The following is a 24,705-nucleotide window of genomic DNA, read 5'->3' as shown; positions in this document are numbered from 1 at the left end:
GCATCATCCATCGAGTCAGGCGACGAGGAGATTTCCTCACCACGCTTCATCAACACCAAGGCAAGCGAGAAACTCGCCAAGATCTTCAGCGACATATCCTTTGAGTCATCCGCGGACTACTATATAAGCGATGACTCAAGCGATACCGACAGCTTCGACTTCGTCGACAAGTCCATCTCTATTGAAAAGGTCTTCACCAATCTCTATGTTGGTGTCACCAAACCAAGCAAAGTTCAGAACTCAAAATATCATCAGATCTACGCCATCGGAGAAGCAAGTCGCGATCAGGAGGAAACATCAGAGGCTTTCGACGACTTGGGAAATCCATATGTCGATCCCTCTGACCTAAGGCGAGGTTTGGGCACTAAATATGTCGGGCCCACACCACGTGTTAGAATTCAACTTCCACAAGCAGCATGGGATAGAGCAGCAAGAGCTATGGATGGTTCTGAACCAATGGAGACAACCGCTACGGTCGAAAAATTGCAGGCTTACCAATATAGACTCGCCCGAGCTGGAAGAGAATTGGAAAAACAGACAGCTGCTTTGAACAGAAGAAAGGAGGCAGCTTCCGCGTCAAGCAGGCGAAGAGCGGAGTTAAGTCGACAATCAGGAACTTCGGGAGATAGCCACAGAGAAGCTCGGAGGAGAGCAAGGTCTCGGCTGCAAAATATACCTGAGGCTGAAAGAGAGACTTTAATTCGAAACCTCGACATGTCTTTTATGTCAATCGACACGAGGGGGAATATCATCCCGAAAACACCGTAAGGTGATACATGGCAACGCAAGCTTTCATCTTAGCGTCCAGTGCCACCTCCCGGAGATCCAAGAGAGGCGTTGTATAACATGGCCATGGCAGGATGTGGAGCCATGGGAGCAGCGTTACAGTGCCCACACCTCCCGAAGGAACTGCAAGACAAAATAGTCCGAGACCCATCTGCAGCGAGGCAAGATCCTCCAAGAGCAAGTGGAGTAAGAGATACGACGACTCGTGCCAGGGTAGATAGAGCGCGGCAAGATAGAAGAGAACATCGGCGTTCACCAGAACTCGTGGAAGAGGATATGTGTGGACTCCCGTGTTTTACACGACGGGTCCGAAAAACTCGAGTCCCATCGGGATTCAAGCTGCCCGATAGTTTCAAGAAATTTGATGGCCTGCAAGACCCCGAGGATTGGCTAGTTGATTACCTCGAGACAAGAAATTGATAGGCGGGACCGAGCAACATGCCATGCAGAGCATCCAGATACATCTGAGCGGAGCCGCCAGATCGTGGATAAAGAAGCTTCTCCCAGGCTCCATCGACAGCTGGGAGAATTTTGAGGACGTGTTTATCAAGAATTTCCGATCAACCTGCAAGAAGCCCGCGACACTAGAAGAGTTGAGGTCATGTCGACAAAAGCATGACGAATCAATGAGGAAGTACATCCAAAGGTGGAACATCATTAAAAACTCGGTAGAAAATATATCTGACGAAAGAGCGATAGATGCGTTTGTAGCAGGAGTGCGACGAGGAGATTTTGTGGAGGACCTGGGAAGAACAAACCCAAAGACAGTATCAGCATTAATGGAAATAGCAAACAGATGGGCAGATGGCGAAGACGCAGTGCATAATAAACGACATAGGTCACCAGAGGAGGATCGCAGTCGAAATTTTCAAAACAGGCGCCGATTCCCTCGACAATTCTCGAGTTACGATGCTCCTGGCCAAATATCGGCTGGGTTTCGAGGAAACAATGGAGGAAACAACTATCAAAGGAGTAATGAGCAAAGAAGGCGACAATAGAGATGATCCTCGGAATAACAGCAAAATAGCGGGTCAAGGTTTCAAAGATCTTTTGTAACTCCCGAAGATATGATGAACGGGCCGTGCCAAATGCATTTTTATCTCGATAGCAATGGGAAGAGGCGATCGAACATCTACGTAAAGACCGCCGCAATTTCCAAGCAATGCCGCGGGTTGCGTGGATAGCCAATGCTCAAGTAACAAATAGAAACCCCCAGGGCCCAGGAGTGAGATCCACTTACCACCTCCTCCCGCGATCACAGACGAAAATCGACATCAGCTCAGAATAGCGGCAGCACCACAGCCACCTCCGTATGTCGATCCTAACTCCAATGGTGCGGTCTCGATGATTCAGAAGGCTAGGCCATCTAATAGGGCTCAGAAGGTAATTTCGCTGCAAGTGTTCATGGCAGAGAAGATGCCTCCACCAACGGTTGAGTACCTAAATTGGTCAGGGCAAGACATTGGTTTCACAATAGCGGATCACCCGCAGCAAGTTCCTCGACCAGGGCAATCAGCACTCATCTTACCAGCAGTAATTGCGGGATTCGACGTATCTCGAGTGTTTATAGATGGCGGCAGCAGTTTAAACCTTATGTATGCAGATACGCTAAGGAAGATGAACATCTCCCTAGCAAATTTGAAACCAACCGATACGCGTTTCCACGGCATCACACCAGAGAAGCCAAGTTACCCACTCGGGAGGATCAATCTCGACGTTCAGTTTGGGACCCGAGAAAATTACAGGATAGAAAGGCTAGAATTCGAAGTCGTGGATTTCCCGTCGCAGTATCACGCTTTGTTGGGACGACCAGCATATGCCAGGTTCATGGCGGTACCACACTACACGTATCTGCTTTGGAGGTTACCTGGACCTAAGGGACCAATCACAGTCAAAGGAAGCTTCGCGCTACCCGATAAATGTGACAAGCATTTTCATCGACTGTCAGAAACTTTCGGAATGCAAGCAGAGTACGCAGCGTCAAGGCTCATGACTGATTATGATGTGCTGCCAGATGTAGGGAGGCCCAACAAGGAATCAACTTTCAACACCGCAAAAGATTCCAAGGAAGTGCAGATTCACCCGACAGACCCGAAGAAAACGACGTCCATCGCAACAAACATGGACCTCGCATAGGAAAGCGCGCTCGTCGAGTTCCTCCGTGAGCACTGGAAAATCTTCGCATGGTGTCCAGCTGACATGCCAGGAGTACCCAGGGAACTTGCCGAGCATCACCTAAACTTGGATCCAATAGCGAGACCAATCAAACAACCTTTGCGGCGTTTTTTCGGAGCCAAACCGCAAAGCTATGCTGTCAGAGATTGATCGATTGAGAGAAGCTGGTTTCATCAAGGAGCTACATACAGAGGCCACGTGGGTCGCAAACCCAGTGTTGGTCCCGAAGAAAAACACTAAAGTCCTTCGCATGTGCGTCGACTTTACGTGTTTCAACAAACATTGTCCAAAGGATCACTTTCCCCTCCCAAGGATCGATCAAATTATCGACTCCACGGCAGGATGTGAACGTCTTTCCTTCTTGGATGCTTACTCTGGTTACAACCAGATCAGATTGAAAGAAGAGGATGAGGTCAAAACAGCGTTCATCACACCTTATGGCGTGTTTTGCTATCGAACAATGCCTTTTGGTCTGAAAAACGCGGGGGCAACATATCAGCGGATGATGCAGAAGTGCTTAGCAACACAGATTGGGAAAAATGTACAAGTGTACATCAACGACGTCGTCATAACATCAAAAAAGGGGGCAACGTTAATCGAGGACTTGAAGGAAACTTTCGACAACCTCGACAAATTTTGTCTCAAGTTGAATCCGACGAAGTGTTCTTTCGGCGTCCCTGCAGGAGAACTTCTCGAGTTCCTAGTCTCAGCAAGAGGGATCGAAGCTAATCCCGAAAAAATCCAAGCTATCGTAACAATGAGGAAGCCAACAAAGTTGAAAGAAATACAACGAACTAATCGGGCGAGTCGCAGCTTTTGCAGCATTCGTCGCCGAGCCGGGAGAAAAGGCGTTACCGTTCTACGCCCTAATCAAACAAGGAGATAAGTTCCAATGGAACGAAGAAGCAGATAGAGCTTTCGAGGATCTTAAACGCGCAATCTCGACACCACCAATCTTAGTGGCGCCAAAAGAGAAGGAACCCTCCTCGCTATACATTGCGGCTACACCCCGTGTGGTCAGCACGGCGCTAGTAGTCGAAAGGGAAGAAGAAGGAAAACTCCATGGAGTGCAGAGGCCAGTATATTTCATTAGTGAAGTATTATCGCCTTCAAAACAGAGGTACCCGCAGTACCAAAAGCTAGCTGATACGTCTCCGACGTATCGATAATCTCTTATGTTCCATGCCACATTATTGATGATATCTACATGTTTTATACACATTATATGTCGTATTTATGCATTTTCCGGCACTAACCTATTAACAAGATGCCGAAGAGCCAGCTTGTCGTTTTCTGCTGTCTTTGGTTTCGTAAATCCTAGTAAGGAAATATTCTCGGAATTGGACGAAATCAACGCCCGTGGTCCTATTTTTGCACGAAGCTTCCAGAAGACCGAGGGGGAAAGGAAGTGGGGCCACGAGGCGCCGCCACAACAGGGCGGCGCGGCCTAGGTCTTGGCCGTGCGGCCCTGGCGTGTGGGGCCCTCGTGTGGCCCCCCACGTTGCCCTTCCGCCTACTTAAAGCCTTCGTCGCGAAACCGCCAGTACCGAGAGCCACGATACGGAAAACCTTACTGAGACGCCGCCGCCGCCAATCCCATCTCTGGGGATTTCGGAGATCACCTCCGGCACCCCGCCGGAGAGGGGAATCATCTCCCGGAGGACTCTTCACCGCCATGGTCGCCTCCGGAGTGATGAGTGAGTAGTTCACCCCTGGACTATGGGTCCATAGCAGTAGCTAGATGGTCGTCTTCTCCTTATGTGCTTCATTGTTGGATCTTGTGAGCTGCCTAACATGATCAAGATCATCTATCCGTAATGCTATATGTTGTGTTTGTCGGGATCCGATGGATAGAGAATACTATGTTATGTTAATTATCAATCTATTACCTATGTGTTGTTTATGATCTTGCATGCTCTCCGTTATTAGTAGAGGCTCGGCCAAGTTTTTACTCTTAACTCCAAGAGGGAGTATTTATGCTCGATAGTGGGTTCATGCCTCCATTAAATCTGGGACAATGTGATGTAAAGTTCTAAGGTTGTGGATGTGCTATTGCCACTAGGGATAAAACATTGATGCTATGTCCGAGGATGTAGTTATTGATTACATTACGCACCATACTTAATGCAATTGTCCGTTGTTTTGCAACTTAATACCGGAAGGGGTTCGGATGATAACCTCGAAGGTGGACTTTTTAGGCATAGATGCATGCTCGGATAGCGGTCTATGTACTTTGTCGTAATGCCCAATTAAATCTCACAATACTTATCATATCATGTATGTGCATTGTTATGCCCTCTCTATTTGTCAATTGCCCGACTGTAATTTGTTCACCCAACATGCTATTTATCTTATGGGAGAGACACCTCTAGTGAACCGTGGACCCCGGTCCTATTCTTTACATCGCATACAATCTATCGCAATACTTGTTCTACCGTTTTCTCGCAAACAATCATCTTCCACACACTACGGTTAATCCTTTGTTACAGCAACTCGGTGAGATTGACAACCTCACTGTTTCGTTGGGGCAAAGTACTTTGGTTGTGTTGTGCGGGTTCCACGTTGGCGCCGGAATCCCCGGTGTTGCGCCGCACTACATCCCGCCGCCATCAACCTTCAACGTGCTTCTTGGCTCCTCCTGGTTCGATAAACCTTGGTTTCTTTCTGAGGGAAAACTTGCTGCTGTGCGCATCATACCTTCCTCTTGGGGTTCCCAACGAACGTGTGAGTTACACGCCATCACTAGCATATGGAGTATTTACAACCGCAAGAAAATTGCGGCACTATTTTTTGGCGCATCCGATAATAGTGGTCAATGAGGCGCCTTTATCCAATATACTCAACAATCCAGAAGCTACAGGCCGTGTCTCCCTTTGGGGAATAGAACTTTCTCCTCGGGACATCACGTATGAAAAAAGAAAGGCAATAAAGTCGCAAATTCTACCAGACTTCATCGCAGAGTGGATGGAGTTGCAAAACACAGGACCTCTGGATTTATCGAGAACCTAGACTATGAACTTTGACGGGTCCAAGAGGTTAGAAGGAGCTGGAGCAGGGGTGATACTCATATCACCCGAAGGCGACAAATTGAAATATGTCTTACGGATGACGTTCCCAAACGCATCTAACAATGAGGCGGAATATGAAGCTCTTATACATGGGATGAAGATGGCGAAAGCTCGCGGCGCGACTCGATTAAAAATATTTGGCGACTCACAATTGGTGGCTCAGCAAGTCATGAACCAATGTGATGCGATCAATGATAGCATGGTAGCGTACAAAGAAATGTATAACGAGACTGGAGAAGCCGTTTGATGGATGCGAGGTAAACCACATCGTAGGTTGAGCAATGATGAAGCCGACGTTCTTGCAAACATCGGGTCGCAGTGCCTCGCAATCCCTCCAGGTGTGTTCTGGGAGGAGATAACAGAAAGATCCACAAAGCCGAAGAAATCAACAAAGAAGGAGAAGAACGAGAAACCCTCGGAGGCTACGAAAGAAATATTGGAAGAAGAAGAAGAGGAACAGGATCTAGTTCTGATGGTGCAAATCCCATGGATGGAGGCTTACATATCATATATCCTAAGGAAAACAATACCCGACGATCCAGTTGAAGCAAGATGAGTTATTAGACGATCCAAAGCTTTCACGGTGGTCAAAGGGGAGTTGTACAAGAAAAGTATTTCGGGTGTGTTACAAAGGTGCGTCACACCCGAAGAAGGAAGGACAATCCTGAAGGACGTACACGAAGGAATATGTGGTCATCACGCGAGTAGTCGAGCTATCGCAGCCAAGGTTTTTCGAGCTGGATTTTACTGGTTGACAGCAATTAAGGACGCAAAGGAAATAGTGCGCACTTGCGATGCGTGCCAGAGATTTGCCGCAAAGCCTCACTCTCCGGCATCGGAATTGATGCCAATATCCTTATCTTGGCCCTTTGCTCAGTGGGGTCTCGATATGGTGGGAAAGTTACACAAAGCTTCGCTAGGAGGATACGAGTACATGCTCGTCGCTGTCGACAAATTTACCAAGTGGATAGAAGCGAAGCCGATAAATTCACCAGATGCAGCGTCAGCGATAAAATTCGTAAAGAGCATTGTTTTTCGGTTTGGAGTACCTCATAGTATCGTCACGGACAATGGCAGCAACTTCACATCCAAGGAATTCAAGGCGTACTGTGCAGAGGTAGGCATCAAATTGCACTTCGCGTCAGTTGCACATCCTCAAACCAATGGCCAAGTCGAGAAAGCCAATGGTATCATCTGCAATGGCATCAAGAAGCGTTTGTTAGGGCCACTGGAAAAAGCTCGACATACTTGGCCAGAGGAGTTACCAAGTGTGTTATGGAGCATCCGAACAACACCAAATACAGCAACACAGGAGACTCCGTTTTTTCTGGTCCATGGAGCAGAGGCAGTACTGCCGATAGAAATAGAACACGACTCTGCTAGAGTCATGGAGTACAATGAAGAAGTTTCCAGGAGAGCATTAGAAAACGACGTCGACGCACTCGACGAAGCTCGAGACGAAGTATTGTCAAGGGTAACTAAATATCAGCAGGACTTGAAAAACTACCACAGTCGACGTTTGCGACCAAGATCCTTTCAGGTTGGAGACCTAGTTCTGCGACTCAATCAAGAACGTACTGAAAAACTCGAGTCACCATGGCTTGGCCCTTACGTCGTCACGAAAGTCATCGAAGGAGGAGCGTACAGGATCAAGGATAAGAAGACAGGGAATCCCGAGAAAAACCCCTGGAACGTGGCACAGCTAAGGCATTTTTACGCTTAGTGTCGAAATATAGTCCTCCTTGTAAAAATACAATGTACTGAAACGCCCGCGAGTTTTCAGACGCACTCTTTTCCTTTTTCGGGGCACCGAGTGGGGCCGGGAAAGGTTTTTAATGAGGCGGGCTCGCGGTGCTGCAATATAATAAAAATAGTGGAGATACATATCTTTTTCTTCGACACGCTCGGGGGCTTACACCTGGAAGTTACAATATAGATGAATTTAACTGACACAAATATTTCGCCTTGGTATTAAATACCTCGCCAGATAAAAAGAAGGAAAAAAATAGCAATCGAAAAAGAACAAAACACTCGGCGGCTAGTACCCGTAAACATAGTATATTCAACAAGAATTTGGGTGCTTTGGTTCACAACCTCGCATACACAATAAAGAGATTTACCACCGAAACACTCGGGGGCTTGAGGAGGAAAAATAAAACTATTTACTAACTTTACAATATAGAATATGTGTACAACATACAAGATGCAATTCCTGAGAAAACTCGACAAGGCTAGAAGGAAAAATGTCAATGGCGGCTCAGTATATTATCTATGGTCATCCGTCCAATATTTGAAGCACGAGTACTATGTTCAGCATAGCTACCCCTTACGAAAAACTCAGCATCCATCCGAAGAAGTTCATCCATCATATCTTCGGCAACAGGGGTCACATGATCCTCAAGCTTGCTAACATCCCTTTTCCTTTTCGCCATCTTGGCTAAGCACTTGGTCACAATCTGGCTCATGTCAAACTTGGGATAGCAGATTTTGATCATCATCATAGCAAACCTGGCACCGGCATAAAGTTGAGCTCGCACGAAGTGATGGATACGAGGAGCATCTTGAAACTTCTCCAACAAACCAAGAAGAGTATCGGGCGCCTCGTTCCGAGGAAATAGCGTCTTTTAAACCAGGGTCAATGTCCTGGTGCAGAAATCAAGGAAATCGCGAACCTGACAGGCGCGGTCTTGAAACCTGACAATCTGTCGGGTACGTTCTGGAGCGGCCGAGAAAAGAGAACCATGGTCAAGAGAAAGGTTAACAAGGAGATTTGTCCTCGTGTTTACCCTTTCGTCTTCAGCAGCGGCGTCGAGAAAGGAACCTATTTGGCGACAACATAAGAATTTCAAAAAAGAGACAGCAAGGAAACAGAAGGAGTACTGGTTTGAAGCATACTGATACGTCCCAAACGTATCTATAATTTCTTATGTTCCATGCTACTTTTATGATGATACTCACATGTTTTATACACATTATATGTCATTATTATGCATTTTCCGGCACTAACCTATTGACGAGATGCCGAAGAGCCAGTTGCTGTTTTCTGCTATTTTTGGTTTCAGAAATCCTAGTAAGAAAATATTCTCGGAATTGGACGAAATCAACGCCCAGGGTCCTATTTTTCCACGAAGCTTCCAGAAGACCGGAGAGATAACGAAGTGGGGCCACGAGGCAGCCACACACTAGGGCGGCGTGACCTGGGCCTTGGCCGCACCGGCCTGTTGTGTGGGGCCCTCGTGTGGCCCCCTGACCTGCCCTTCCACCTACTTAAAGTCTTCGTCGCAAAACCCCCAGTACCGAGAGCCACGATACGGAAAACCTTCCAGAGACGCCGCCGCCGCCAATCCCATCTCGGGGGATTCAGGAGATCACCTCCGGCACCCTGCCGGAGAGGGGAATCATCTCCCGGAGGTCTCTTCATCGCCATGATCGCCTCCGGATCGATGTGTGAGTAGTCCACCCCTGGACTATGGGTCCATAGCAGTAGCTAGATGGTTGTCTTCTCCTCATTGTGCTATCATGTTAGATCTTGTGAGCTGCCTATCATGATCAAGATCATCTATTTGTAATCCTTCATGTTGTGTTTGTTGGGATCCGATGAATATTGAATACTATGTCAAGTTGATTATCAATCTATCATATATGTTATTTATGTTCTTGCATGCTCTCCGTTGCTAGTAGAGGCTCCGGCCAAGTTGATACTTGTGACTCCAAGAGGGAGTATTTATGCTCGATAGTGGGTTCATGCCTCCATTAAATGCGGGACCAGTGACATAAAGTTCTAAGGTTGTGGATGTGCTGTTGCCACTAGGGATAAAACATCGATGCTTTGTCTAAGGATATTTGTGTTGATTACATTACGCACCATACTTAATGCAATTGTCTGTTGTTTACAACTTAATACTGGAAGGGGTTCGGATGATAACTTGAAAGTGGACTTTTTAGGCATAGATGCATGCTGGATAGCGGTCTATGTACTTTGTCCTAATGCCCTGATTAAATCTCATAGTACTCATCATGATATATGTATGTGCATTGTTATGCCTTCTTTATTTGTCAATTGCCCAATTGTAATTTGTTCACCCAACATCTGTTTATCTTATGGGAGAGACACCACTAGTGATCTGTGGACCCCGGTCCTATTCTTTACATCCGAAATACAATCTATCGCAATTGTTCTTTACTGTTCTTTGCAAACAATCATCATCTTCCACACAATACGTTTAATCCTTTGTTTTCAGCAAGCCGGTGAGATTGACAACCTCACTGTTACGTTGGGGCAAAGTTCTGTGATTGTGTTGTGCAGGTTCCACGTTGGCGCCGAATCCCTGGTGTTGCGCCGCACTACACTCCTCCAGCAACAACCTTCAACGTGCTTCTTGGCTCCTACTGGTTCGATAAACCTTGGTTTCTTTCTGAGGGAAAACTTGCTACTGTACGCATCACACCTTCCTCTTGGGGTTCCCAACGGACGTGTGTTAACTGCACGCATCACATACCTGACATATCTGCACTGGCTTCATTCATCAAATCAAGCATAAAATTTTCTCGAGTGGTCGCTTTTTCAGCTTCAGAAACAGCGGCTTCTTTGGCAGCTATGACATCTTTAGCCTGTTGAAGTGCAATTTTCTCCCTCTCGGATGATTTTCGAGACTGCTCCATCATCATAAGTAATTGTTTCTTCAAAGACTGGAGTTGTTGGCGAAGTTCTTCCAAGTCCTCTGCTGAATTTTTACTCGAAGAATTTTCAAAACGTTCGACAGCAACAGGAGCCTTCTTTGAACGGGACGACGCAGTTAAAACATCGGAAGGATGGGGAGTTGCAGTATAGTTGTCAAAAATCTACTGGAAATAAAAGAGTCGATATCAATCATCAAGCAAAGATAGATTTCCATTCATTCTTGAAGTATACACATTGCTATTACAAAAGAAGGGTCCCTAATGGACTAGTGAAGCAGCTGTCGCTAAAATTAACTAGGGCGACATCGTCAAAAGACAGAAAAAACTAAAAGAGAGGACAGGGTGGTCTACTTGACCTCCGGCTTGGATGTGCTTGGAGCAGGAGTTAGTTTAACACCAAGGAAGGAAAGAATTGGTTTGGAGGGAGGCTTGGCAGCTTTAATCAGAGATTTCCATTCCTTCGTTTCCATCTCCCTTATATCGCCAACCTTGGTCCAGTCGACGTTTTGTTGGCTATCCGCAATCAGCGCAATGGTGCCCTCAACACCAATCTTCAGGCCCTCTTGGCGAAGTTTAAGCCCAAGATCTTGTTGCACGTTGAACGCCTTGGCAAGAGCGACGAAGGTGTTGGGCTCCTCTTTCTTCGGGAAGAAATAGGGGAAAAGCTTCGACAGACCTGCCTCAGCGTCAGCAAGGCCTTCGCGTGCTTCATCCCCATGGATTTCAAGAAGAGTCAGCGCGTCGAGCAGCTCGTCGCCCTCAGGACCATCCACCTCATAGTCTTGATGAGTTCTCCCTGAAGACAAAACAAAGGATAGCTCGTAAATGACATGCTCGGAAAATGTGAAGTAACCCGAGAAAAACAGCAGGGATCGAAGTACTTACTAACAAAACGTCGACTCTGCGACTCCAGGCGACTGAGGATCTCTGTTTCTCGAGCAGATTGCTGTTGTATATTCTCGCTCAGAGAGTTTTCCGCATCATAAAGTCTTTTTCGAAGATCTTCGACAGCGGCAGCATCGGCTTCAGCTTTCTTACGGGCCTTTTCGCTCTGCTCCAATTTGGCAGCAAGAGCGTTAGCACGCTTATTGGCTTCCGCAAGTTCTCCTGGCAAAATAAGCGACAATCGAATATTATGACAAAATCGTGGAGTGCATGCAACAAAGGAGGCGGATGAAGATAGTACCTTCCAGCTTTTTGGTATGATCACGATACCCGATAAATTGGGTACCGAGACAGATAAATTCCTTCATTAAAGGCTGAAGACAGGACCAAAAGGAAAAAGTAGTCAATATAGCCAGTCTAGATTTGACAAACATATCGCAAAGGCAAGATGAAAGTATTGAAAGGCTCGAAACATAAAAAAGAGAGAGAGAAGACCGAAACACTTACGTCATCTAATGAAGGTGTCGAAGAGCTACCAGGGACATGATAGGTTCCTTGGATGGCTCGACCCTTGCCCTCTTTGGTGAAGAGGCACGGGGGCTCGCAGGCGGAGTCGAATGCTTGACGTTTTGCTGAGGAGGCGAAGTTTCCTCCCCATCATGAGGAGCTTCGAACACAACTAAAGTACGCGACGTACTCGTTCGAGCAGCCGCGTCAATAGGTTGTTCTTATTCCTCGTCATCACTACAACAAAAATGGCGACAGTGTAAGAAGCAAAAAAGCTAAAAAACATCAAAGAGCAATAAAGTAAGGAGTAAGGAGTAACTTACGAGCTGACGAGGGCATCGGTGTATGGATTGAAAACTGCCTTTCCAACTGAAGGGTCAATTTCTTCGGCTTTAGAGGTGCCGGAATCTTTAATTTCACTCCTTTTCCTCTTGTTCTTTGGAGAAGCAGGAGGAAGGGAGTGTGTCGAAGCAGTGGCTTCAGACTCAGCATCTTTTTCAGAAGAAGCCGCGGATCTGTGAGAACCCGCGACTTCACTGTCAGGGCGCGAGGGGCCTTGGTTGTCATCGTCGACAACGGTACGGTCTTCAACTTCTCCACCCTCAGGAAGAGGAGGAAGAGAAGTGAGAGAGGGATGGTTCTGAGAAAAAGAAAGAATGTCGATAAAAAAGAAAGAGTGTCGATAAAAGGGGAAGTTATGCAGGAAAGCTAACAAGATAGTAGTCGACAAAAAATAAAACTCGAGGAGACAATATAGCAACCGAAAGGAAAAATTACCCCGGGAAGAGGATTGGCGCCACTATATGGCGCAACGCGGCAAGAAGTAGGAATGCTGTCCTTCTTGCTAAACTTCGACATCCTTCGGATCAATTTTTCCAAGTCCTTCACAGGAAGGTCCTTGGAAATTCTCTCAACATCCTCATCACCAGCATACATCCAAAGGGGATTTTTGCGAGCTTGCAGAGGCTGCACTCTAATCCTAAGGAAATATGCTGTGATCTGGATACCCGACAGCTCTTTGCCGCGGGTGTTCTGGAGCTCTCGGATGCGAGTCATTAGCGCCTCTGTCGCCAATTTCTCTTCTTCGGTAGCTTCAGCATCCCAGGATCGTCGGCGAAGAATTTTGGTTTTCCCGTCAAAGGGCGCAATGTTGTATTCTGTTGAATCAGAGCTCTCTTCATGTATATAGAGCCACCTCTTGCGCCACCCTTGGACAGAATCAGGGAATTTGACGTCGAAGTATTCGACGTCAGGGCGAACACAGATAACGACGCCGCCGATGTTATAGGCGACACCGTGGGCACCATTACGGCGGATGCAGAAAATGCGCTTCCACAGAGCCCAATTAGGATGGACTCCGAGGAAGCACTCGCACAGTGTGATAAAGATCGACACGTGGAGAATGGAATTGGGCGTCAGCTGATGTAGCTGAAGCCCATAAACAAAGAGAAGACCACGGAGAAATTCGTGGATAGGAGGGGAGAGACCACGGATGAGATGGTCGACAAAACTAACCCGATACTCCATTGGAGGTGATGGGTAGCTTTCTTCCTTGGGGAAGCGCAGCGTCTTCTCCTTCTTGGTGAACCCCATCTTCTTCAGCAGGTTCATATCTTGATTGGAGATCTTGGATCTCTCCCACTCCAGATCTTCGGCGGCCATCTTCGATTCCGGAGTGCTATGCCTAGTCAATCGGATGCGAGGCGGCATCAATGAGCTTGATGGCGAAGGGTGTGCGAATGGTTGGGCGCTTGAAGCAACGAGAGCAATGGAGAATCTTGCAGAGGAGAAGCAGAGATGCGGCGCGAGCGAAAGGCCTAGAGGAGGAAGACGATGCCTCTATATAGAGGTGCGCTGAACGGACGCACCGTTGGATTGAGAATTTGCGGGACAGATGCTATACACGTGGACAAGGGGTAAAAAGTAATTTCATATAGACGAGAAAGCACAGCGGCTACAGTACGTGCGCCAGGAAAAGCGGAGGACGTGTGTCCCCCACTTGCACAACGTGTCAAATTGACAGGATTTCTGGGCCCACAAGGCAGAGAGATAGCGGTTCTCGCATTTTCCCGATACATTGGTCGTGGCTGTCATCAGCAATGATGTCACCTTGGTGAAAGAAAATCTCGGCTATGAAGAGTAGCAAAAACGGCGACAGCAGAAAATTATTGTTTATCTCGAGAGCCTTTGAACAAATACAAGTTTTTGCTCAAATGCTCGGGGGCTACTTTGAAAAAAAAAGAAATATTCGAATATTACAAAATAGAAAAACGGCGAGAGCCTATGACCAAACGCAAGCATTTGATCATAGCCTCGGGGGCTACTCCCATCGGGAGCGCTGTTCGCGCACCCGAGAGATTTGTAAAATTATGCGACAGGAGAAAAATATAGCAACATAAGGCGTGGAGCCTACACTCAAGCACAAGTTCTTGACTGTAGCCTCGGGGGCTACTCCCATCGGGAACGCTGTTCGCGTGCCCGATGAACTTATAAAAAGACAGAAAAATAAAAAGAGGAAGTGAGTATATTTCGAGTTATACAAATAACTCTACATATATTCCCATCGGGAGAGCAAAATAAGTCATCCGTTGACTCAATATAATGTGCTATTCCAGCAGCCGAATAAGCACTCGACAATATATTCTCAGAGCGCCAAAGTTGCGAATAAATCTCTGAATGCCGCAAAATTTGCGAAGGTAAGACCCCGGATCCGTTCGTGTGGCGTGGCACCGTCTCTCGACGTCGGTTTGCTACTTTTTTCCGTATCAACAGATACGAAGAAAAATCCTAACGGACGCGTTAGGTACCCGATAAAATATGACCGGGACTCGACGGAATGGTAAGACCTTAAGCGGCACCTCGTCGAAGTTTACACCAGTATCCCGAGATCATGTCCAGGGACGTGATCTTGAAGTAGGTTTTTGCGGATTGCCACTAGAGCAGTTAACTAGTACCTGATCCGTCAGATGAACTAGCCCCAACTACCATTATCCCTGTACAATATAGAAATTCGTATGCAAAGATATGTGGTAAAGTTTAGAGTTATCGAATAAATATAAAGGTGGAGATTTTCCCTGACTCTGCGATTCAAGCAAAATCTCGGGGGCTAGTGACATAGGCATACCCAATGGGCCTGTGATGTCAACGGGTGCTTCTATTCTTGTAGACAGTGTTGGGCCTCCAAGAGCAGAGGTTTGTAGAACAGCAGCAAGTTTCCCTTAAGTGGATCACCCAAGGTTTATCGAACTCAGGGAGGAAGAGGTCAAAGATATCCCTCTCAAGCAACCCCGCAATCACGATACAAGAAGTCTCTTGTGTCCCCAACACACCTAATACACTTGTCAGATGTATAGGTGCACTAGTTCGGCGAAGAGATAGTAAAATACAGGTGGTATAGATGTATATGAGTGGTAATAGCAATCTGAATAAAATATGGCAGCGAGTAAACATGCAATAGAACAGTAAATAAACGGAGTTTCAATGTTTGGAAACAAGGCCTAGGGATCATACTTTCACTAGTGGACACTCTCAACATTAATCACATAATAAAACCACTCTACACTCTCTTGTTGGATGATGAACACCACTAATTGTGTAGGGCTACAAGAGGACCTCAATGCTGGAGTTAACAAGCTCCACAACATTCGATGTTCATATTTAAATAACCTTAGAGTGCATGATAGATCATTGCAATTACACCAAGTACTAACATAGCATGCACACTCGTCACCATCACACTATGAAGGAGGAATAGATCGCATCAATACTATCATAGCAATAATTAACTTCATAATCTACAAGAGATTACAATCATAGCCTACGCCAAGTACTACATGATGCACACACTCGTCACCGTTACACCATGAAGGAGGAATAGAGTACTTTAATAACATCACTAGAGTAACACATAGATGAATAGTGATACAAAACTCATATGAATCTCAATCATGTAGGGCAGCTCATGAGATCATTGTATTGAAGTACATAGGAGAGAGATTAACCACATAGCTACCGGTACAGCCCTTAGCCTCGAGGGAGAACTACTCCCTCCTCATGGGAGACAACAGTGGTGATGAAGATGGCGGTGGTGTCGATGGAGAAGCCTTCCGGGGGCACTTCCCCATCCCGGCGGCGTGCCGGAACAGATACTCCTGTCCCCCCAGATCTTGCCTTCGCGATGGCGGCGGCTCTGGAAGGTTTCTCGTACCATGGCTTTTCCGTATCGAGGTTTTAGGTCAGGGACCTTTAAATAGGCGAAGAGGCGGAGTCGGAAGGCTGACGAGGCGGTGACACAATAGGGGGGCGCGGCCTAGGCCCCGGCCGCGCCACCCTGTCATCCGGTGGCCCTGTGGCCCTCCTCTCGCCGGCTCTCGGGTGTTCCGGAAGCTTCGTGGAAAAATAGGATGTTGGGCATTGATTTCGTCCGATTCCGAGAATATTTCCTTACTAGGATTTCTGAAACCAAAAACAGCAGAAAACAGCAACTGGCCCTTCGGCATCTCGTCAATAGGTTAGTTCCGGAAAACGCATAATAATGACATATAATGTGTATAAAACCTGTAGGTATTGTCATAAAACAAGCATGGAACATAAGAAATTATCGATACGTTGGAGACGTATCAGCATCCCCAAGCTTAGTTCCTACTCGCCCTCGAGTAGGTAAACGATAACAAGGATAATTTCTGAAGTGACATGCTATCATAATCTTGATCAATACTATTATAAAGCATATGAGACGAATGCAGCGATTCGAAGCAATGGTGAAGACAATGAGTAAACAACTGAATCATATAGCAAAGACTTTTCATGAATAATACTTTCAAGACAAGCATCAATAAGACTTGCATAAGAGTTACTCATAAAGCAACAAATTCAAAGTAAAGGCATTGAAGCAACACAAAGGATGATTAAGTTTCAGCAATTGCTTTCAACTTGTAACATGTATATCTCATGGATAGTTGTCAACATAAAGCAATATAACAAGTGCAATAGGTAAACATGTAAGAATCAATGCACACAGTTGACACAAGTGTTTGCTTCGAGATAGAAAGAATAGGTAAACCGACTCAACAATAAAGTAGAAGATAGGCCCTTCGCAGAGGGAAGCATGGATTACTATTTTTGTGCTAGAGCTTTTCATTTTGAAAACATAGAAACAATTTTGTCAACGGTAGTAATAAATCATATGTGTTATGTATAAGATATCCTATAAGTTGCAAGCCTCATGCATAGTATACCAATAGTGCTCGCACCTTGTCCTAATTAGCTTGGATTAACATGGATTATCATTGCATAACATATGTTTCAACCAAGTGTCACAAAGGGGTACCTCTATGCCGCCCGTACAAAGGTCTAAGGAGAAAGTTCGCATTGGATTTCTCGCTTTTGATTATTCTCAACTTAGACATCCATACCGGGACAACATAGACAACAGATAATGGACTCCTCTTTAATGCATAAGCATTCAACAACAGATAAAATTCTCATAAGAGATTGAGGATTGATTGTCCATACTGAAACTTCCACCATGAATCATGGCTTTAGTTAGCGGCCCAATGTTCTTCTCTAACAATATGCATACTCAAACCATTTGATCATGAAAATCGCCCTTACTTCAGACAAGACGAACATGCATAGCAACTCACATGATATTCAACAAAGGTGTAAAAGTTGATGGCGTCCCCAGAAGCATGGTTACCGCTCAACAAGCAACTTATAAGAAATAAGATACATAGCTACATATTAAATACCACAATAGTTTTTAAGGCTATTTTCCCATGAGCTATATATTGTAAAGGCAAAGAATAGAATTTTAAAGGTAATACTCAAGTAATGTACTTTGGAATGGCAGAGAAATACCATGTGGTAGGTAGGTATGGTGGACACAAATGGCATAGTATTTGGCTCAAGGATTTGGATGCACGAGAAGAATTCCTCTCAATACAAGGCTAGGCTAGCAAGGTTGTTTGAAGCAAACTCAAGTATAAAAGGTGCAGCAAAGCTCACAGATGAACATATTGTAGGTATTATAAGACTTTACATTGTCTCCTTGTTGTTCAAACACCTTAACCAGAAAATATCTAGACTCTAGAGAACAATCATGCAAACCAAATTTTAACAAGCTCTATGTAGTTCTTCATTAATGGGTGCAAAGTACATGATGCAAGAGCTTAAACATGATCTATATGAGCACAAAAATTGCCAAGTATCACATTATTCAAGACATTATACCAATTACCACATGAAGCATTTTCTGTTTCCAACCAAATAGCAATTAACGAAACGGTTTTCAACTCCGCCATGAACATTAAAGATAGAACTAAGAACACATGTGTTCATATGAAATAGCGGAGCGTGTCTCTCTCCCACACAAGCATGAATTTATTCAGAGAACTAAGATAACAAAACGAAAATAAAAGCACACAGACGCTCCAAGTAAAGTACATAAGATGTGACCGAATAAAAATATAGTTTCAAGAGAAGAAACTTGATAAGTTGTCGATGAAGAAGGGGATGCCTTGGGCATCCCCAAGCTTAGACGCTTGGGTCTTCTTAAAATATGCAGGGATGAACCACGGGGGCATCCCCAAGCTTAGACTCTTCACTCTTCTTGATCATAGTATATCATCCTCCTCTCTTGACCCTTGAAAACTTCCTCCACACCAAACTTAAAAAAAAACTCATTAGAGGGTTAGTGCATAATCAAAAATTCACATGTTCAGAGGTGACACAATCATTATTAACACTTCTGGACATTGCACAAAGCTACTGGAAGTTAATGGAACAAAGAAATCCATCCAACACAGCAAAAGAGGCAATGCGAAATAAAAGGCAGAATCTGTCAAAACAGAACAGTCCGTAAAGACGAATTTTTTAGGTGCACCAGACTTGCTCAAATGAAAATTCCCAAATTGAATGAAAGTTGCGTACATATCTGAGGATCACGTACGTAAATTGGCAGATTTTTCTGAGTTACCTACAGAGAGGCCTATTGAAATTCGTGACAGCAAGAAATCTGTTTCTGCGCAGTAATCCAAATCTAGTATGAACCTTACTATCAAAGACTTTACTTGGCACAACAATGCAATAAAATAAGATAAGGAGAGGTTGCTACAGTAGTAACAACTTCCAAGACTCAAATATAAAACAAAAGTACTCGTAGTAAAATAAAGACATGGGTTATCTCCCAAGAAGTGCTTTCTTTATAGCCATTAAGATGGGCTCAGCAATTTTAATGATGCACTCTCAAGAAATAAGAGTTGAAGCAAAAGAGAGCATCAAGAAGCAAATTCAAAACACATTTAAGTCTAACCCACTTCCTATGAAAAGGAATCTTGTAAATAAACAAATTCATGAAGCATAATGCAACAAGCATAGGAAGATAAAACCAGTGTAACTTCAAAAATTTCAGCATATAGAGAGGTGTTTTAGTAACATGAAAATTTCTACAACCATATTTTCCTCTCTCATAATAATTTCCAGTGGCATCATGAATAAACTCAACAATATAACTATCACATAAAGCATTCTTATCATGAGTCGCATGCATAAAATTATTACTACTCCCAACATAAGCATAATCAATTTTATTAGTTGTAGTGGGAGCAAATTCAACGAAGTAGCTATCATTATTATTCTCATCATCAAATATAGGAGGTATAGTATCATCATAATAAACTTTATCCTCCATAGTAGGCGGTACCAGAAGACCACTATCATTATAATCATCATATATGGGAGGCATATCATAATCAACATAAACTTTCTCCTCAATACCCGGAGGGCTAAAGAGATCATTTTCATCAAAACCGACCTCCCCAAGCTTAGAATTTTCTATATCATTATCAACAATGGTGTTCAAAGCGTTCATACTAATATTACTACTAGCATGCAAATAAGGTTCCATAGGTTTTTTAATTTTCGCATTAAACCATTCATGTCTTGACTCAGGAAATAGTATAAAAAGCTCACAGATGTTTTCCATTATGCCTTACTAGTGTTTAACAAGAAACAAAAAGATGCAATCGCAGGATCTAAAGGAAATAGCTTCGAACACACACACAACGGCAACATAAAAGTACTTAGTTACCTGGGACCGGAGTATGAGTGCCTTTTACCTTTCCTCCCCGGCAACGGCGCCAGAAAAGTGCTTGATGTCTACGGGTGCTTCTATTCTTGTAGATAGTGTTGGGCCTCCAAGAGCAGAGGTTTGTAGAACAGCAGACAAGTTTCCCTTAAGTGGATCACCCAAGGTTTATCGAACTCAGGGAGGAAGAGGTCAAAGATATCCCTCTCAAGCAACCCTGCAATCACGATACAAGAAGTCTCTTGTGTCCCCAACACACCTAATACACTTGTCAGATGTATAGGTGCAATAGTTCGGCGAAGAGATAGTAAAATACAGGTGGTATAGATGTATATGAGTGGTAATAGCAATCTGAATAAAATATGGCAGCGAGTAAACATGCAACGTAACAAGTAAATAAACGGAGTTTCGATGTTTGGAAACAAGGCCTAGGGATCATACTTTCACTAGTGGACACTCTCAACATTAATCACATAATAAAACCACTCTACACTCTCTTGTTGGATGATGAACACCACTAATTGTGTAGGGCTACAAGAGCACCTCAATGCCGGAGTTAACAAGCTCCACAACATTCGATGTTCATATTTAAATAACCTTAGAGTGCATGATAGATCATTGCAATTACACCAAGTACTAACATAGCATGCACACTGTCACCATCACACTATGAAGGAGGAATAGATCGCATCAATACTATCATAGCAATAATTAACTTCATAATCTACAAGAGATTACAATCATAGCCTACGCCAAGTACTACATGATGCACACACTGTCACCGTTACACCATGAAGGAGGAATAGAGTACTTTAATAACATCACTAGAGTAACACATAGATGAATAGTGATACAAAACTCATATGAATCTCAATCATGTAGGGCAGCTCATGAGATCATTGTATTGAAGTACATAGGAGAGAGATTAACCACATAGCTACCGGTACAGCCCTTAGCCTCGAGGGAGAACTACTCCCTCCTCATGGGAGACATCAGTGGTGATGAAGATGGCGGTGGTGTCGATGGAGAAGCCTTCCGGGGGCACTTCCCCGTCCCGGCGGCGTGCCGGAACAGAGACTCCTGTCCCCCAGATCTTGGCTTCGCGATGGCGGCCGGCGCTCGGAAGGTTTCTCGTACCGTGGCTTTTCCGTATCGAGGTTTTAGGTCAGGGACCTTTAAATAGGCGAAGAGGCGGAGTCGGAAGGCTGACGAGGCGGTGACACAATAGGGGGGCTGGCCGCACCACCCTGTCATCTGGTGGCCCTGTGGCCCTCCTCTGCTGGCTCTCGGGTGTTCTGGAAGCTTCGTGGAAAAATAGGATGCTGGGCATTGATTTCGTCTGATTCCGAGAATATTTCCTTACTAGGATTTCTGAAACCAAAAACAGCAGAAAACAGCAACTGGCCCTTCGGCATCTCGTCAATAGGTTAGTTCCGGAAAAAGCATAATAATGACATATAATGTGTATAAAACATGTAGGTATTGTCATAAAACAAGCATGGAACATAAGAAATTATCGATACGTTGGAGACATATCAGCCTGCCATGGATGGTACCCGGGGTTTATTGAAGGCCCATGACCCGAAGAATAAGAAGATTCGGAAGCCCAAGATACTATTGAGGAAAGCTAGAGTTGTAATAGGAGTCATCGTTTGTAATCTTGCGGGATGGGTTAGAAACCCTCCCGGACTTTGTAAACTTGTGTATCACGAATCCCTCGGCTCCACCTCTTATATAAGGGGGAGTCGAGGGACAAAGAAGGTATCGATTCATTGTCTCACAAACCCTAGTTTTCACATCGTCGAGTACTTTTCGGCTGAAACCTTCGAGGTCTACTTGCCCTCTACATCCAACGAAACCCTAGTCTACTACTTGTAGGCATTGACAAGTTAATACCTTGTCACCAGGTACAATAAAAAAGCCAGGCCTTTAGTTTTCAACCTGGAACCTTGACTCAGTAATTAAGAAGCACCACCAAAAATATAATCCTGTTGCCACCCTCGCTTGCCGATGTCATTGTTGTAAGTCTTCAAACACCCGAAACACATGAGCATGTCTGGAATAGGCAGAAATAATGCACGCTAGCTAGCCATACAATCTGTGTAGCATATTCTTCCTGGCAACCAAAACACCCTCTCTGCCATACATCAAAACCTCCAATCGCACCATTAATTTCCACTCCTTTGTTAATACAAACAAAATATTATCTTAGTTGATCTTGTCCCATGGTACCGACAAGAAAGCGAAGCATCGGACCGTGCCCTCACGAAGCCACACTAGCTGAATATAGGTGTGCACGAACGGATCAATTCCTATTTAGATATCCAGGCGCAAGCGGCCCGGTAGGCAGTTCCAGTCATTGGTGGAAAGTTTTTTCTTCCGCCTTTGTGATCAAGTAAGTGCTCCCTCGAAGACTTTAAGGATGAAGAACACTGAATGGCCAAATAAATCTCTAGGTAATCATAAACAATCCAAGACAAAGTAAATTTATCGAGACTATAGAACTTCGACTCATAGCCACAACAATGAAACTTTGTGACTATGTGTCAACAAGTTAAATGCAATGCTGTTTCTGTAATGGCTGCGGTATATTTGGTAGTTATAGACTGCACAAGAATGAGACTCAATACATTATCCAACACATAACGCCAAATCTCATTCTCTTTACGCTGCCTACTATGCATCCACACAAGAAATCATGTAACATCGGTCGGGGACACGCCACACGCCGCATGCCTTACAGATATATGATTAGGGATCTCCTAGAGAGCTCGAGGTGGATCATGCCAAATACTTCCATGTCCACCCATCCACGAAGTGTGAGAATAGATCACCTTATTTACACCGGCCGTGTAAGACGACCGATCTGGTACCACATGAGGTTGGGAGCCACCTCCAATTGTAAAGGAAACGGAACAGGGAAGACTCTTGCTCTTAGGGTTCCTTTGGTTCATATGATATTCAAAAGATTTGTGTAGAACTGTAATCCTACAGAATTTTTTCAAAAGAAGTTGTTTGAAGTAATCTAATAGGAATATTGTAGTGTAAAATTCACAAAAAAATAAGATAAGATCTTTGTATGGACTTTATTTATTGGTAGTTAGGATAAGGAAGTGTGAAAGCGAGAAAATTCCGTAATGAGAATGTTATAAACGCGACAAGCAAATAACGAAGAACGATAAAAGAAAACGCAGCGGACACACGAGATTTAACGTGGAAAACCCCTTCCAACACAGAAGGGGAAAAAACCACGGGCGCAAGCCAGCAAAATTTCACTATATCAGGGAGTGTTTACAAACGTCGTGGGTTAGCTTATAATCTGATAAACCCTAGCCGGCGGCTTACAAGATGTATATATAGGCAGTGGTAATGATCCGCTACGCTTCGGACCAAGCCTACCGGCGATGGGCCTCGCTCCGCTCGTCAGAAGTTAGCCTCCCTTTAGTATATGAATTTGGATCACAATATAACAAACTCCACCTTGAGACAAATTCCATCTTGTAGCATCAACTTCAACAATCACCTGAACAAGAAAGAAAATACTTGCTGCCGTCAATAGCCACTTTGGCTAAACAGTTATACCAACCAAGCTCGAGCAAAGCTCAAACTTGGAAACAGGAACTGGCTTTGTCATCATATCAGCAGGGTTATCATGAGTACTTATCTTGCATACCTTCAGTTTACCTTGTGCAACAATGTCGCGGACATAATAGTAATTGATATCAATGTGCTTTGTCCTCTCATGGAACATTTGATCATTAGTAAGATATATTGTACTTTGACTGTTAGAAAATAAGTTAATGCAAGAATCATCTCCACAAAGCTCAGCATACAAAACTTTCAACCAAACAGACTCTTTACAAGCTTCATCAATTGCTATATATTTTGCTTCGGTCGTAGATTGGGCAACAACAGGTTGTAACGTTGTCTTCCAACTCACAGCACATCCACCAATAGTGAACACATAACCTGTGAGGGATCTTCTCTTATCCAAATCGGCAGCAAAATCTGAATCCACACAGCCTACGAGTCCCTCACCGGTCTTGCCAAACTTCAAGAAAACTTTGGATGTGCCACGAAGGTACCTGAAAATGCACTGAAAAGCTTTCCAATGTTCTTTACCATGATTAGCCATGTATCAACTGACCAAACTCACAGCATATGACAAATCAGGGCGAGAACAAATCATGGCATACATCAAGGAACCAACAACACTAGAATATGGAACTCGAGACATGTACTCAATATCTTCATCAGCACTAGGACATTGCAATGCTTATAATTTAAAGTGAGGAGCAATAGGTGTACTAACATACTTTGCATCATGCATATTAAAACGATGAAGAACTTTCTAAATGTAATTTTGCTGACTAAGAAATAACACACGTACTAGATTTTCTATCTCTTGTAATTTGCATACCTAGTATTTTCTTAGCAGCACCAAGACCCTTCATCTCAAACTCACTACTTAATTGTGCCTTTAAAGTAGTGATATCTTTCTTGCTCTTGGCAACAATG

The sequence above is a fragment of the Lolium rigidum genome, chromosome 7 (genome assembly GCF_022539505.1).
Source record: "Lolium rigidum isolate FL_2022 chromosome 7, APGP_CSIRO_Lrig_0.1, whole genome shotgun sequence".
NCBI classification, from domain to species: Eukaryota; Viridiplantae; Streptophyta; class Magnoliopsida; order Poales; family Poaceae; genus Lolium; species Lolium rigidum.
This window is presented reverse-complemented; position numbering follows the sequence as displayed.